Source organism: Typopeltis vanoorti, chromosome 21 (genome assembly GCF_054136105.1).
Source record: "Typopeltis vanoorti isolate ZY-2024b chromosome 21, IOZ_Tvanoo_1.0, whole genome shotgun sequence".
In the NCBI taxonomy this organism is placed as follows: domain Eukaryota; kingdom Metazoa; phylum Arthropoda; class Arachnida; order Uropygi; family Thelyphonidae; genus Typopeltis; species Typopeltis vanoorti.
This window is the reverse complement of record NC_143569.1, coordinates 66,499,407-66,516,111: the sequence shown is the minus strand read 5'-3', so window position 1 is coordinate 66,516,111 and position 16,705 is coordinate 66,499,407. Positions and strand designations below refer to the sequence as shown.

General features: G+C 35.3%; 2 protein-coding genes across 2 annotated transcripts in view; one reads left to right on the top strand and one right to left on the bottom strand.

The window, feature by feature from the left end:
- LOC150094940 (neprilysin-11-like) overlaps positions 1 to 16,600 on the bottom strand; it is a 207,126-nt gene extending 190,526 nt beyond the window's left edge. Inside the window, exon 1 of the mRNA XM_090410851.1 lies at positions 16,584 to 16,600. The gene's annotated coding sequence lies outside the window, so the exon portion shown is untranslated. The remainder of the gene's footprint in view (positions 1 to 16,583) is intronic.
- LOC150094939 (neprilysin-11-like) overlaps positions 15,283 to 16,705 on the top strand; it is a 70,542-nt gene continuing 69,119 nt past the window's right edge. The window contains exon 1 of the mRNA XM_090410850.1: positions 15,283 to 15,445. The gene's annotated coding sequence lies outside the window, so the exon portion shown is untranslated. The remainder of the gene's footprint in view (positions 15,446 to 16,705) is intronic.

Here is a 16,705-nt window from a genome sequence, read left to right as displayed (position 1 = left end):
ACACAATAAATGTCACAAATAAGGAAGAAGGTAATATAGCATTTTTATTATTGCTTAATATTTATCCTTTTTAGTACAAGATGTGACATAATTAGGAAATGGCAATAAACTTGACAAATTTTAAATATTTTAAAATGGAGTGGACAGTGAAATTTTCACGGAAAAACAAATACCGGTATCAAAATTTAGTTCAATTACACAGTTTACATTCGAAGCTAAAAATTCAATTTTTACTACTTCGTGGGTCCTCCTCTTGCCTTTATTACAGACTGGCATCCGCGGGACATTGACAAAATCAATTTCCTGATGGATGAAACAGTCAATTCATGGTTCCATGGCTTCTCGGAGCTCCCGAAGTGTTTTGGGCTTCGTCTTGTGTTCCATTTGGTACTACAAATTCTTAATAGGGTTGAGATCTGGGCTGTTTCCTGGTCAAGGTAGTCGCTGAATCGAATTTAATTTTTGTTCCAACTGAATTCATATGGTACATTTTAAGATTATAATAGCATTACTTGCACGTTTTGCCTGCCCTTTCAGTCATTCTAAAATTTTCTGGTATATTCGTGCATTCACTGATCCTTTTGTGAAATGCAGGCAACCAACACCATAATACGACATGCAGCGCCAGGTTATCTGGCTGGCTGAGAATTTGACTCTTGATAGCGACAGTCACGGTTGAATTACCCCCCTGATCATCTTCGAACTGTCTGTCTGCTGTCGGAGCACTGCAGGTAAACTTTTTTTTTCGTCAGAAAAAAAATTACTTTTCCACTGATCAGGGATCCATTTGGCATGCTGTTTGCACCAATTTAACTCAGTCAATCTCATTTTTTTGGTTAATAAAGGCTTCTTTTTAGGATGCCTGGCTATCGGTCCCTGTCGAATGACTCCTTCTTCTGACAGTTACACAGCTTGCCACAACTCCCGTTTGTTCTTCCCAGTCCCTTTTCAGTTGTCTGGACCACAGACGGCGAATTTTGAAGCAGAGTCGCTTTAGAACTTGATCTTCATATGGTGTAAACAGTAGCTTTCTTCCTGTCTTCTTCCTTTCAGCAGATCTGGTTTCCTTCACTTTCGACAGCAGACATACCACAGTAGATTGACCGCTCCGAGCGACTTTTGCCGCCCGGAGCGGTGCCTGAATTTGCCACCCCTCTCAATACACATCAAAAATACTACAAAAAGTCAAAACGACGTATAGGGAAATAAATTAAAACGCTATGTTTATTTTTTGTTAGCAAAATCATCGATGACATTGGCGAAGTCTATTTCATAGTAATGTAGGTAATTCTTAATCAATTTTATTAGAAAAACTCCTTTCACAACTAGCAACACTTACAGCAATCCTGAGGAAAATTTGCAGCGGTATTACAATATTTGGAACTGAGTTCTCGAGACTGTATTTTAGAATTAACTGTAAAAGTTCAAAGTGCCACCCGGGAGGACCCCCTCCCCCTAGCTACGCCACTGACTACAGGACACTCTTTTAGCTATTTCATGAGAGGAACAGCCTTCTCTATTCAAAGCTTGAATCATACTTTTTTCTGCGAGGTGTTAACTGCACGTAACTAGACATAGCGATCTCAGCACGAAAATGCGAAAACTAGCTCTTGCTATCTATTTATAGCATTTAAAAAATCTGAAGCAATATAACAATTACATTATACAGAAACTCGTGGGAATGATATATGATGCATTTTTCAGCTGCTGCTCTTGTAATAACAGGTACAACAGAAAGTGGAGGAATGATGGTTGCCAGTTCGGTGGCGCAATCATCATTTTAGAATCATCTAAAATAAACTAAGGATCATCTATGAGCCAGATTACACTCCTCTAGATAGTATCTTGGGGAAGAGTTAGAATATTGGCTGCAGGTGGAACTATAATCAAGAGAAACTGGTGAAACTGTTATTTGGCTGGAGGAATGCACGATTATTTTCTTAGCAGAGAGTTTACCCAGAAAAGTAGCATTAGCAGATAAAAAGAGGCTAGTTGGTTTCTTGAAGTTTGTGAAAATACAAGATCTCTGAAATACACCATTATCCAAATACATTTGAATTTTTCTTCAAATAAGCATTACTATGGCACCAGCTTGAACGTTATGTTTGCAAAATCTCATTCCATCTTCACTGTACGCAAAAAAAGTCCTACTATCTTTTTTTTGTACAGAATTCCAGAAGTGTAGATGATTATTTAGAGTTTCACGGAATATAGATGATTCACATAGGATTACATCAACTAAATTTTATTGTTAGGATAATGAATTTTTTTTCCTAGTAAGGTTTTGTAACTGTATTCCACGTCACTATACACTATCCAGTCAAAATATTATGACCACTACTATCATAGTTTCATACTCTTACTGACAGAATTGGTGCTGCACGAACTTTATGACTTGAACTCTGCAGGAGATATGCTGTACAAACTCGTCAGGACTCCTTCCCACAGATCTTGGAATTTTGGAATTGAAACGCAGACCTCTCGATATAATAATCCCAGATATGTTTTATGGGATTCAAATCGGGCAAAATTTGCTGCCAATGTAACACTTGGAAGTCGCTGTCATGTTCGAAGTACCCCATTCGAAAGATTTCGACAGAGTAGCACGGCATAGCATATTCTCCTGCTGCAACACCCCTGTGCCATCTGGGAAGACAGTCATCACGAAAGGGGGAGGATATATCTGATTAGACACAATGGATGGTATCAGAGCTCCAAGAGATTTCCAATAAAGCGTCTCAGTTATCATAATGATTAACACCTCCTCCCTGTTTATGCAGTGTCCATTGCCATGATTTCTCTCCCCAGATTTTTGCTCAGCACTCCATCTACCATTCATGAGGAATAAATGGAACGAGATTCATCCGAAAAGTCATTTTTTTTTTTACACCTTAAATGGTCCAATGACCTAATAATCGATGTTCTTGCATGCGCATAGGTACCTTGACTGAACACCCATTTCAGAGCCGCATACAAAGGATATACATTGGATTGTATTCCGCGGAACACCAGACACACCACTCGTCCCCTGGTTAAATTCCATGGTCAGCGTTTTCACAATTTTTCCATTACACGTGGCAGAACGACTTGAATTCATCACCATTATTGATGAGGCGTGTGCGTCCATTATTGGCCCTTTGGCTACTTTTCTGTCCAGTATCATTCCATTCTTGGAACACCTAAGCTATAGCACTGTGCAGAGAGCCCTCAATCCTGGCAGTTTCTTGGATCGCACCAACTTTCAACAGTTGTTCTACAATCATGCCTATTTTGAATATCCCGACCGATCATGACAATGTACACGGTATCTTCAGTATCATGTTATATTACCTTTCTCTGTCATACAAGGGCCACACAGCAAGAAGGACTCGCCGATTTGTAGCCCTACTATTTTAACTGGACGATGAATTTCCACCGAATGCCTAAACTCTGCAGGATGATAGCACTGTTACTTTTGCTAAAATCTATTCCTCAGCTCTTTGTCCAGTAATAGACATTTCGCTGGTTACAATCAACCTTATATTTATAAGGTTGATTGTAACCAGCGAAATGATGTTATATTCTGAGAAACTGTGAATAGGATTTGAAGTCAGAGAGAGAGAGAGAGAGAAAGAGAGAGAGAGAGAAGGTCATCGATGTAAAGGAGCGTGGATGAGAGTACAGAACCTGCGGTTCTGTGCTCTCCAACATTGATAACGAAATCTGATGAAAAGCCATCCACCATGACACGCACTGAACGACAAGTGAGGTAGATTGCAATCCAATCACAAAGTGAAGAAGGGGGGAACTATAAGCCACCATCTTATAGGTTATAATTAGAAAAACTATATTAGCTACTATCTTATAAGATGGTAACTTATTCAGAAGGCTTCGAGGCTAGACAGGATCAAATGCCTTCGGAATATTGAGAGAAATCACTTGGGTTTCTCTAAACCTTTCCACAGCCTGTGTCCAAATGTGAGTGAGATTGTCGAGGAGGTGTGATTAACTGATGAGTCTCCAGGTAGTGAAGCTAGTTGTTGATAACCTTCTCCACCACTTTTGAAAGTACAGAGGTAAGAACAATGGAACGATAGTTAGATAGCTGGTTGACTTTTGTCTCCCTGTTTAGTACAGGCTGGATGAAAGCCTGCTTCCATGCTGTAGAGTAGATGACAATTGATACAGGACGATACAGGAGACGGGTGTTAATTCTGGGGCTTTAGATTTGAGCACAACTAGTGCAGGAGGTGATTTGATGCTTTTATGGCATTTAACGAAAAGACTGAATTTGACCAGGCAACTGAATTTTACTTTATGGATCTTGGTTTTCCCATATACTTCTTTTAAATATTAAAAATTGTCGTAATGCAGTTTTTGATGAGATGATGATTAGTGATGTTTTCGGGTGTCTCAAAAATGTCAGAATGTATAAAGTAAAATTAGTAACCCTTTCTTGAACAAACTTTTACGTCTTTAGGCTAAAAATAGAAAAAAAAAATTTTTTTTTTTTTAATTTTATATTTTTGCTGCAGATGAGTGCAGGTCTATTTTATAATTATAATTAATTTTTCAATAATTAAAAAATGCAAAGGAAGTTTTAAATAAAATGTTTTACTTGGCATGTATAGACTGACTTTAGGGCCGTGACCGTTAGGGCTGTGTCTGGCTGATCGCACGATCACGTTACACTTAAACGGTATTTGAATGGTTGCTATGAAAAGCTTGGATTCAAATACAGTACTTCGAACCAAGCGGTCGTAGTTCGGCTAAATTTCGAAATCAGTTGTATCTTAAATTGTAACTGTCCTCAGCGATTGTTTCCTGACATCGATACATTTTAATCGTGTTTATGTCACAAGTTGTCAAGGATGTATAAGGTTATACACACGCGGAAAATACCATTACTATTTTTTATACGAGTAAGTTGTTTATTAACAAATCCTGAAGTGCAGTCTAACAATAATTAACTATTAAAAAGATTTAATTAATATCAATACTTCTCTTTTGCATTTCGTAAAAATTTTAATATTGGTCACTGGTTAAAAACGGGATGTCTGAAACACACAATACAAAATAGTGAAGAAAATTATTAAAAGTGAGAAAGAATATGTTGATGCATCAACTTTTTCTCACATCCATAAGTTTATTAGTTTGGCGTAGAAAAGTCCTAAATCGACTGTTTGAGTTTCCGGAATAACTACGTTTTTTTTTTTCTTTTTTTTTTTTTTTTTTTTCTTCCAGCTAAAAGATTTTCAGCTAAAAACTTTGAGATGAAAATCAGTTAAACAATCTGTCTGTCTTCATTTCCATCTCTCCACGAGTTAGTAACAAATTCAACAAACGAAATTGATAACAATTTGCTGACAATTATGAGGCAGCATTTGGAAAGCTTGCAGATAAATATTTGAGAGTATTTCATACAAGTAAACAACAATTTTGCATAGATAAAAAATCCATTTAATATGAGTGAGTAATATGACAGAGACATATAATACTCATAAAGATTTTTTTAATTTCATTTTTATTTTTATTTTTATAGAATGGATCCAGAAGAAATTTTTCTACTGAAAAATTTTTGAAGAGAGATTTAGGTGTCAACTCAGTAAATTGAGTAAAACTTTTTTTTTTTTTTATAGCATGGTTGATTGACTGATTTTCCCTTTCAGACGTTTCCGACCGTAGATGACTTTGTAGGCATTGCCCACAAAGTATTCATGGTGAGATTTTTACAGGGTAGTTCACCATTGCTTCCCCCCCCCCCAATTTTATCAGGGCTTGGGACCGGCATATGACTGGGACGTATTCATGACTAATCCATGTGTGTTCACGGGGTCGGTTGCTGTTTTAGGGCACGAGAAACCTGAGTTTCCGGGAGAGAAAAAACCCCTCTACCTCCGTATGAGACCGGCTAACTCACCTTTAGTCGAAAGAGACCAGATAAAGGTTCCTCACGTCACTGACGGGTATCGAACCTAGGTCTTTCCGACCAAAGGGCTTCGTCTAGACTGGCTGAGCCATGGAGGCTCTAACGTGGTTGTGAGGATTGGATTTCATTTATTTTATTGGAAAGTGGTGAATGAGTGGGATGAGTTTTCGGAGTCAGTTGTAAGTGCTTTGTCAGTAATGATTTCAAAAAAAAAAAGTATGAGTATGTGCACAGATGGTTAATAGTTGATGAACTATCATTGGGCCTTTCTTGATAAGTACTCCATGGAGGTCCTGTATAATAATAATAATAATAATAATAATAATAATAATAATAATAATAATAATGGAATGAAGATGCAAAATTTTTGGAGGAATAGCTTCAATTTTAATTTTAATTAAAATTATTTATTTTTTATTTGTCAGTCTGCTTATACTTATAGTTCCAAAGAAATTTTTTCAGGGATGCGATCGAAACTTGTGGAGGAAACCCAGAGAAAACTTATGTTTTCGTTCTTTCTTGGTATTCTTAAATTGGGTAAAGTAAAGATGTCATCAGAAAATGGCACAGCGACACCCTTGTTCTTTTTAGGCATGAAATGGGTATTGAAATGATTGAACTCCTTCATACATTCAGAAAGATGTTCAGTCTTGTTAGGATTTTTCTGCTGGAGAACTTCCCGTTCCCCACCTTTCACTGCTACGACACTTATCAGATAATTATATACTGAAAAATACAGATTCTGTGTTAAAATTATTGAAACTAAGTTCCTCACATCACTGATTCTAGGTCATCGATGTTCCCAAATATGTCATTTAACGTTCTCTTATCAGATAATAGGTATATCAAAATGGTAACCGGTAACGTCGCCTGATGAGGTACAGCTATCCCATCTACTGATGTATGAGATGACTCGCAGAAATAGTACCGTGTTTGATCTCTAGACTAGAGTACTTTACGGATTTTTTAACCCTCAGCGCACCTACGGTGCCAAATATATAGATTCTCAGCCTTTCATAGGTGTTTCACATAAAAAATAGCCTAGAAATCATAAGAATATAACAAGATTTATAAATCAATTTATATAAACATTCTTCATTTATTTATTTAGCGTATGATGATGATGCAATGGCCGTGAGGCCCTTTTTACAAGGAAGTACGGCACCATCTCATTCCCCACCCCCTAATTTTATCCGGGCTCGGGACCGTCATAGCTGACTAATCAGGCCTATTATGGCTGGGTCTTAGGTATTCCTGACTGTAATCCGTGTGTGTTTACGGGTTCGGTTTGCCTGTTTTGGGGGACGAAAAACTCGAGTGTCCAGGTGAAAACCCCTACCTCCGTATGAGACCGACTAACTCACCTTTCGTCGAAAGAGACCATATAGAGGTTCCTCTATCTGGTCTCTTCCTCACCTAAGAGAATCGAACCCAGGTCTTTCCGACCAAAGGGCTTCGTCTATACCAACTGAGCTACGGAGGCTCTTATGCACATTAATATATAAATAAACGAAAATTAAATTTTACACATTAAATTTTAAACCCTACATCTACTCTTCTAATGTTTATATTCATCCTGTCCGGAACATCCAAAGAATTGCTTACTCTGACTACATTCAATGATCACCAAAGAGGGGAAATCTTATTCCTAATATTTCAGCTTAAATCATTTATGATTCTATTCAACAAAAGGAGGTTCTTACAGGACCCTTGTTTAATATATTTATAAAATCTGGAGTAACCTTCTCTAAATCACCTAGCATTTAGAAGTCACTACCCCCCCCCCCCCCCGTCTACACATACTAATCAGAAAATTTTATTCAGAAAGTTCTTTGTGGAAGGATATAAATGGCTTTAATGAGATCCAAATAAATCACAATATAACTATTAGCCTGGTCTATTTTCCTAGTGACCTCATAAAAAAGTAAGCAGTTTGTCATAATCGGTTTTCGCTTAATGAAACCATACTGCACTGTCCTCAATCCCTGAATAATCCGATTCCTAAATACTTTATTCATTACCTTGTCTATATATACTTCATTAAGACTAATTGGTTCACTAACAGTGACTGCTTCATCTATAATTCTATATTTTATGCGGCGAAATATTATCACTGAAATACAGTTATAAGATTCTGAATATGTAAACCTGGCGGTTTACGTATTCAGAATCTTATAACTGTTCTTTGAGGTTGGGAATGCCATAATCATTAGTTTATAACAAAAGCAATGTGCATTCGACCATTTTCCACTTAGACAATAGATATGGGAGGTTTTCCCATTTATCTCGACTGTCAGCTAGACAGCATATTCATTTGGTACACGGTTGAAGGAGTGTTAATATCAGACGGGTGATTAGGTGAGTAACTGCGGAGGGAAAAACCCGAGTTTCTAGGAGAAAAAACATACATTTTCACTGGTGAGAGTAGCCAACGAAGTTCATGGAATAATTCTGCATATTAAGATCATTAATTAATTCAGTAATTGAAACACTGCGTGATATAACCAATATGATCCTTGATTTTCTATAAATAAATTTTGAATGCATTTTTCTGTATTTTCCTTATGTAAATAATCAAAATATTAAACATTCATTCTATATATTTGACATCTAGGATCGATTACAATTTCAGGAGATATCGGCCGATTCCGGGCGTTTTGGTAACTGCAGGGAAAGACATCAGAGGGCGAATGTGACAGTCTGATGTTAGCATCATTATTTCATTGTAGTAGTTTGTATTTAAATGAAATTAAATTTATTTATAGTAGTCTGCATTTAATTTGTGTTAAATTGAATTAAATTAAAGTTTATTTTTATTAAATTTTATTTCAATTTATTCAACTATGTAATTTAATTCCGAAAGAACGAAGTAACGTTTTCAAAGTCATTTATTATATTAATTTCTCGTATTTAAGAAATGGATTTTTAAAAAAAACAATAATTTAGCAAAAGAGGAAATAGTGGCACACAACCAATCAAATCGAAGAATCTTTCTCAGGGTTAATTTTGAAGGTGAGTTAACCTGGTTCATACGGCTTTTCATTCGAAGTCAGGCAAACCGGGCTGTAGAACAAACGCAATCTACACATAAAATATAGTTGTTAGGCACATTTGAAAGGTTAGAGGCGCTTATGAGCTTGTTAATATCACAGATGATGATAATATCACCCACATATAAAGATTATTGAAATAAATATGTGAAATATAAATAAAAATAATAAACATGGTTATCATACAAATACTATTTTTTTCCACAAAACATGCTAATAATATAATAATAAGGATAATAAAAATTCCTACCTTCATCTTGACTTGAAATATGGATAAAAAAGTTCAATTCGAAGTGGCTAAATGAACTAATAAGAATCCAGTTTGTAATAAATGCTTATCATTCGCGTGCATATGTATCTGAGAAGCGTTTGAGTTCCTCTGAGGTTGACTTGCCCTTCTGTTTCTGTTTTCAGAGTCAGTTCCACTATGAGTTGTAGAGCCAGTTTTCACTTGTTTTTGCCTGAGGAAACGGAAGTACCCTTCTCTCTTACAAAACGCAGGAAGGCGAGAAAAAAATTGCAGAAAGAAAGAAAACAGGGAGAAAAGAAAAAAAAACTTTATTTTTTCTTTTTACTTAAAATACGTGTGTGATATTCCATAGTCTATTTATCGTTTTCTGTATCCGTTTCTACTACAGTAATATAAGCCATTATAACTCCTTTTGTATTACTCAACAGCAAAAAGTCTGAGAAATACAACACCGTTTGACATTCAAACATTAAATACCCGCAACTCCGGTGTGACAAATTCATCTTAGCTCTAAGATGAACTTTAGATGAAATATGAGTGCTCTTCACTTTTAACTCCTACTGTCATTGGTTCCTAGAAATTCTGCGTAGTTTGTTATTTATGCTCTGTAGCTAACAAGTAACGACAAAGCATATAGGTTTACCGATCAACAATGTGCTCGCTGATATCAAGTTTCGAAAAATAGCTAAATACTTGCGTGTGCCGGAAAATAAACATCTCTCTAATTGTGTCCTCTTGTTCGTGCAATATTTATCGTTTGATGTTGGTTTAATAGCAGATATCTATGAGAGACCAAGAAAGGTTTCTTGGATCTGTGTATCTAAAAATACACATCAAAATCTTTCGTGTGCTGGACTGTTATCATCATCATTGCTCTTCTAGGGAGCACCACCGCCTGCCATTCAGATATCTTTAATTCAGTTACTTTATTCAATATCGCAAATATTTCTTCAAATACAAAAAAAACGTTATACTTTTAACATTCTACATTCAAACCACTTTGATCACGCGTCGCGTTTATAACGTATGTAATCCATTATTTCTGGTAGCTTTGGTACGTTATTGCACGTTATTATAAAAGCACTCTGAACTTGCTACAAAATCATGCCTATTGTTTAAATTTTTACTTGTGAGAGCTACCCTTGGACGTGTCCTTTGGACAGTCCCGCATATCTTTAGTTGGCAACGAATTAAGAATGGATAGCGAACTTTTGAATTCAGTATATCGCATTGAATTCCGTGGTTCAACTGACTTCGTTTTTCATTTGTGGGTCACGTTTCACACATGGTTACTCATGGCCATCGCCAGATTAGATCGCGCCATGAAGCAAACAATTAAATACCCCCCCCCCCCCCCCGATGGATTTTATAAGACAAAAATATAAGAAAATCTCAAAAAGCTATTTTGTTTTTGTTACAAGAGTTGTTTTTATTACAAACATTAACGCAATATTACAAACATTAACGCAAAAGTTTGCGTTAAAGTTTCTCTTGATTTTTACTGTAAATAATTAATTTATACAATAATTTGAAAATTTGATAATTAAAGGTAAACTATTATTATTATTATTGAGGGCGAATGTAAGACATAAGGCATGCTACCCAACGAGCGATTTTGGCATTTTAGCAAAATGCCCTCTGATTAATATGTTTATAATTTATAGACTACTACTTACTTTTAAAATTTTATTTGTCTATCCAAAATCCAAAAATAAGGACACAATTAAAATCAAAGTCAGAAATTGTCCAAAGTCACTTAAACACAGAATACACAACACACTCAATATGTTTCACATTCAAAATTGAAATGAAGCTGGGGAAAAAAACACACACATAACAAATGCATATCATGCTGTTTCGTTGAAATGCTAATTCTCTTCAACCGAATTCCTTAATATCTACATTCACTATATTTCTTAGTTTTAGCACGTTCACGACGGGGGGGGGGGGTAAAACAAAACCATATGTTTCCAGTTCAACATATACTTTTGTTTGAGTCTATACAGCAGTTCTTGTGAGAGGGGACATGTCGTATGTGATTCATTAGTTAGTGTCGTTTTTATCCCAGCTGTCTCTAATTGCACTATTTGTTGAGAAATATATCACGCAGCCTGCAAATGTCTCTGTACTGTCTGACCACAGATCCGAGACCCTAGTCTTGCAATGTGCCAAGAAGAGTCAATTCATGCTGAAGGGGAAGAAATAAATAAAGGATGTACGAATTGGTTACAAATACGCGAAACCACGTGCTTTATATGTAAACTTTTCCAACTGTTATACAAGTAAAATAGTTACCATTTTAAAAACGACACTGTTCATAAAAGAAAAGTTAATTTTCGGACGTGTAATAATAAACAACTCATCCCACGAGACGGATTGATTACCCTATTATCGGAATGGATTCTCCTTCTTCTGACATGCGCAGAAGTGTCGAAGGGTCTCGCATCTTTGGGCATACAGTACCTTATTCAGTGACATAATAAAAGTACTTTGTTTTCGTGCATCTGCAGTGTAGCTGTTGAGGAGGACGTGTTGTTAACCGCAAGGAGCGAGTAACTTGCAATTTGAGTAGGAGTTTAAATTAATTATTTTTTCTTAATAATGATCCATGCATTAGTGATGCATAGCCAAAAATTTTCACTTACCCCGTGAAGACCTTTTACCTATCCCCGGGGATTCGCGTACTACACTTTGAGAAACACTGATCTAATAAGTGGGTTCTAAAATGTTTAGTTTTAGTATGTATGGCTATATTTTTTATTATTATTAAAATATAATACTAAACATAAACGCCGTATATTTGTAAAATATCTTGTTGCCCTAATATGGCGCCTACCACAATATGGCTGAACCAGCGCTCTTATTAACAGGCACCATGAGGCAGGCTGCCTCTGTGCTACACCCTCGACTGTACAGTAGTTACTGCACTTCTGTACCCCACACTGCCGAGAAGATTAGTCAATGAAAACTCAGATGTTCTCCTATCCACATAAATTCTCAAGTGACATTGAAAATATGTTACAAGGAAATGGATCAATTATGCAACTAATTCACGTTGACATGTTTCCCCGTATCTCATAGTTTCACATATGCAAATTTCTCCAGGGAGAGAATACCCCACAAGACATGATACCTTTTTTATGTGATTCCATGTCACAAATACTTTAGTACAGTGGATGGACTAAGGTTTGTTTTTTATGTATTGAATTTATTTTTTACACAGTTCTGAAACTTTGTTCTAGAGACCGAATGTGAAAACTGTTGCAAGCCACTCCAATAAGCAAGAAGATGACCTAATACTAAGCAATGAATTCATAGTTAAGACTGTATCAATCAAAACTGATTTAATTATTTTCAACCGAAAGCGAGTTCGACGGTCTCATACGAAGGAAGGGCTTTTTCTCTTTGGAAGCTTGGGTTTTTCACCCCACAAAACAGACAAATCCATAGCAGAACCAAGAAAATTAACAGATAAAATATTTTCCATGGTTCTAGAGAATATACGTGGAACTTTCATAAGCCACTTCAAGCCTCCAATAAGCGAGGAGATGTTCTCACATCGGCCGATGATATTCATTTTCCACCTACGTAATAGCAACTATATCGCTATCACTTTGTTAGAATTTTCGATTTTATGGAAATTTATATTTATAAAATATAAATTTATAAAATCATCGAAATATATTTAATCAGATTTATTCATCTTCATTCATTCTGGTTTTAAAATCAGACATTATTTCGTATATAAACATGTCCTTATCGTAAGGTGGTATTTACGGAAGACATTATTGAGCAACATTGTTTTAATATCACATGTTAACATGTTTCACAAGAATCACAGCAGAATAACAAACGAGTCTATTTTTAATCCATGGGTCGTTCGGTGAGCAGAAGTAACCTGATTTCGACATATATCATGTGCTGATTTGAACTAATACATGACGTTTATCTGTAACCAGAATTCTCTAAATCCATTCATACGAAGATGTCACTTCCTGGTATGTCATATTTGCAAGCAATCTTTTGCTGTCCGGTTTATTTTAACTTTAGCAATACATCACAATGAGGATATACCAGAAATAGCAAATATTGTACTTTAGGTCCGGGATGGCAAGTCATTGTCATACTTGTCACGCAAAGACATTTTGGATGATAGGGAAATATCCTTTACAATGGGTGATTTTTATTCGTTAAAAAAAAAAAAAAAAACTCCTATATACACTGCATATTGAACTGCAGTGATCACGAAAGGTGGGATTCTTTCATGATCACTGCAAACGACTGACTAACTCTGGAATTATCTGAAAAAAGAGGTTCGAAAAATTCGAAAAAATTTTCACCGTATAATGAGTAGATTAAACAAAGAAGTCATCACGAGATCACCCAAGTTTTGAAATTTGTGATGATGTCACCATATTTGTAAGCAACCGGACGACAAAAATATCAAAGTATTTAGCAAGAATATTGAACTGAAAATGTTTTTAAAAGTACTGAGATAAATGAACATAAGAAAGGAGAGGTAGGGATCCTTTATTTGTGGCTTACTGTCTAGAGTAAGGCCCTTCCACCATTATGATTGATAGTTCAGACGGTACAGTAGTAAGAACGACGGTGTTCTTTGGTTTAAAAGACCTAAGTCGAATCCGGTAGGGAACATTTGTATCAACAGTTTTGCAGTCGAGTGTAATTTGGTTTTATGGAAGTTGTAGGGTTTTTCCATCCTGCAACTTATGCCTTTCCTCCCCTCAAAAAAAAAAAAAAAAAAAAAAAAAAAAAAAAAAAAAAAAAAAAACCTGGATACTACACACCCATAGTTAACAAGTAATATGTTCATCGTGGACTTTCTTGTTTGAACATTATTCAAACTAGATGACCAAATTTCATGATCTCTTGCTGTTATATGAAAAGCTAAATAATGATCATTTAAAAATGCATTGATTTCCAAATGGCTGCAGTACGTTAATCAGATTTATTCATTCAGAATTTATAGAGATTCTCGAAGCATTGTTTAACTGAACTCTGCAGACGATTTCACTTTCACAAAAAAAAAAGGGAAAAAAAAGAAAAAAAAAGTCAGAAGTAGTTTTTTTACATACGATCTAGATTTTTTCTTCTCAATAAACTGAAAAATTTTTTGGCATTAATGCTAATTCCCCATTTCCTTGAATAGATTCAACAGCATGTAAACGGAGGTCATCGGTATCGATCGGTGTTCGAACGACTCAGGTTCGAATCCTGTCTGTGACGCGAAGAATCTTTATTAAAAGCTTTCAACTCAGGCTGTTGGTCTCGTACAGGAATGAGGGGAGGGAGTCTCTCGCAAACTCGAATTCCTCATCCTGCAAAACAGACAAACTGGACAGAAGAACACATAACTAAGAACCATGAGACACTGACATCGTAACCTTAGTTGCTTCGACTGTATTCATACTACAAGTAGTTTTAAGCAGCAAACAAACCGAAAACCTTCTTGCATGTTATGTCGCCTAAAACGAGGTATTGTGTGATGTTCATGTGATGAAAAAGTCAAAGAAACGGCACAACCTAGCTGCAAGGGCAAACAAAACTATGTTTACATTGCATTCAGAAGTTTATGGCCGATTTCAAAACGTTTCGTTAAGCGAAAGACTTGGAAAATAAAGCTTCAAGTACTTTAGATATCAAATGTTATTTTTGTTGTTTAATTATATCAAAATAAAATAATCCTTGATAATGTTGATATAGAACAGTGGAACTTGCAGAAGAATTATTCAATATATATATATACTTTTTATCAAACATTTTTAACCAATTTCTCAACTCTCTTCCCCCTCCCACCCTTCCAATAGCACATTCGGCAAAATTCCTAGATCCTAGATTATTTATAGTTTGCTGTCGTATTTTAATTATATACTCAGTAACAATTTAAAAATAAAAAATTAAAAAAAAATCCGAAAGAGAGAAATATTTACTTTACTCATTTTATACAGTGAATGGAATTCTGGAAATAAATATTCACTCGCGTATAAATCTCGTTTGTTTCCACAATTTTGCACATAAAGCAAATTTAACAGAAACGTGCTGTTCCTTGTTTATTTTCATTTGGTATTTGTATATTCTAGTTTTTTGAATTTGAAATTGTGCTTACACTACGATTTTTAATGATTAACTTTTCGTTTTTCATATTGCTAAAAAGGTGATTTAAATTTATTCGACTAATTCATTTAATAAGAAAAGATTAGTAAACAACATATAAAGGTAAGTATTCTAAGATCACGAATAAGGTTGGGTTAATTGATTAATCAATTTAGTTCAAACTGTGTACAACAGACACAGTTTAGGGAAAAAAATTCCAGCAATATTGGTTGACGTGAAATATGTTGGAAAAATTTAATTCAATATTCTTTCAATAACAATGATAATTATAATTTCATAATCACGATTTCAGAATAACGTGGGTGCCTAAATATTATTGCAATCGATTATAGTTCTGTTTCAGAACTATAATCGATATATGCATCGATATATGTTACGAAGTATGCATAGTAACGCTAAAGCGACTTAATTTTGATTAATCTGTTAATTAGATTAATTAATTTATCAGAATAAATACAGCATGTAGTTTAGAGAAATATATACGCTATTCAAGTGATACCATTGTTGATTATAACAGTGTCACGTGTGTTAATCATGAGTTTTAATTACAACTTGAATTCAACGTAACATGAATTTTATTAATTCCTCAAGGCATCAGAGAAGATTCGGTCATTAGTAGCTCAATAAGACTTTTTTTTACCTCTAGCTGTTGTTGTTTTAGAATTATGGCGGATGTAACTAAAGCTATGAAGCTATTGAAGGATGAAAGATTGTTCGCATCCTGGACAGGATTCGGGTCTTTTCAGCTGAAGGGCATCGTCCATATCCACAGAGCTAGGAAGGCTTCTACCACTTTTGGTGAGAAGAATATTGAACTCGCACTTATATATTATATTCTAATGCAACTTACTCAACTGGATCGATATCATGGAAAATGTGCAATTCTAACCGCTGATAAACAAATATAATCCTATAAGTGCCTTAGTATTTTAAAATGGTTACACCTTCAAACTGGAAAAGTAACATATGAAGGATGTACTCGCAAACGGTTTTTATTCACCTTATAGGGAGTAGACGAGGACTTTTGCTAATCTTAAGCTGCATCCGGTGAAGAGACAGCAGAGAAATGTCGTCATCTCATGGTCTCTAACCATATACAATATGTTGTTTGAAATTGTGTGGAATTTATGGTCGATTTTCGATTCTATTTATTTCGAATGTACATGATCGGATTAAATAAAAGTATTTTAAAAATCTATAATACATATATCATTACAATACATTACATTACAATACATACATTACACTAAATGGACATTTCCAGTCTGCATAAACCAGCAGCTACTCAAGCAACTTTGAGGCACAGTATGATGTAGGCGTCAGCCAGTCCTCTGCTAGAATGATGAAAACTGTCGTCATTCT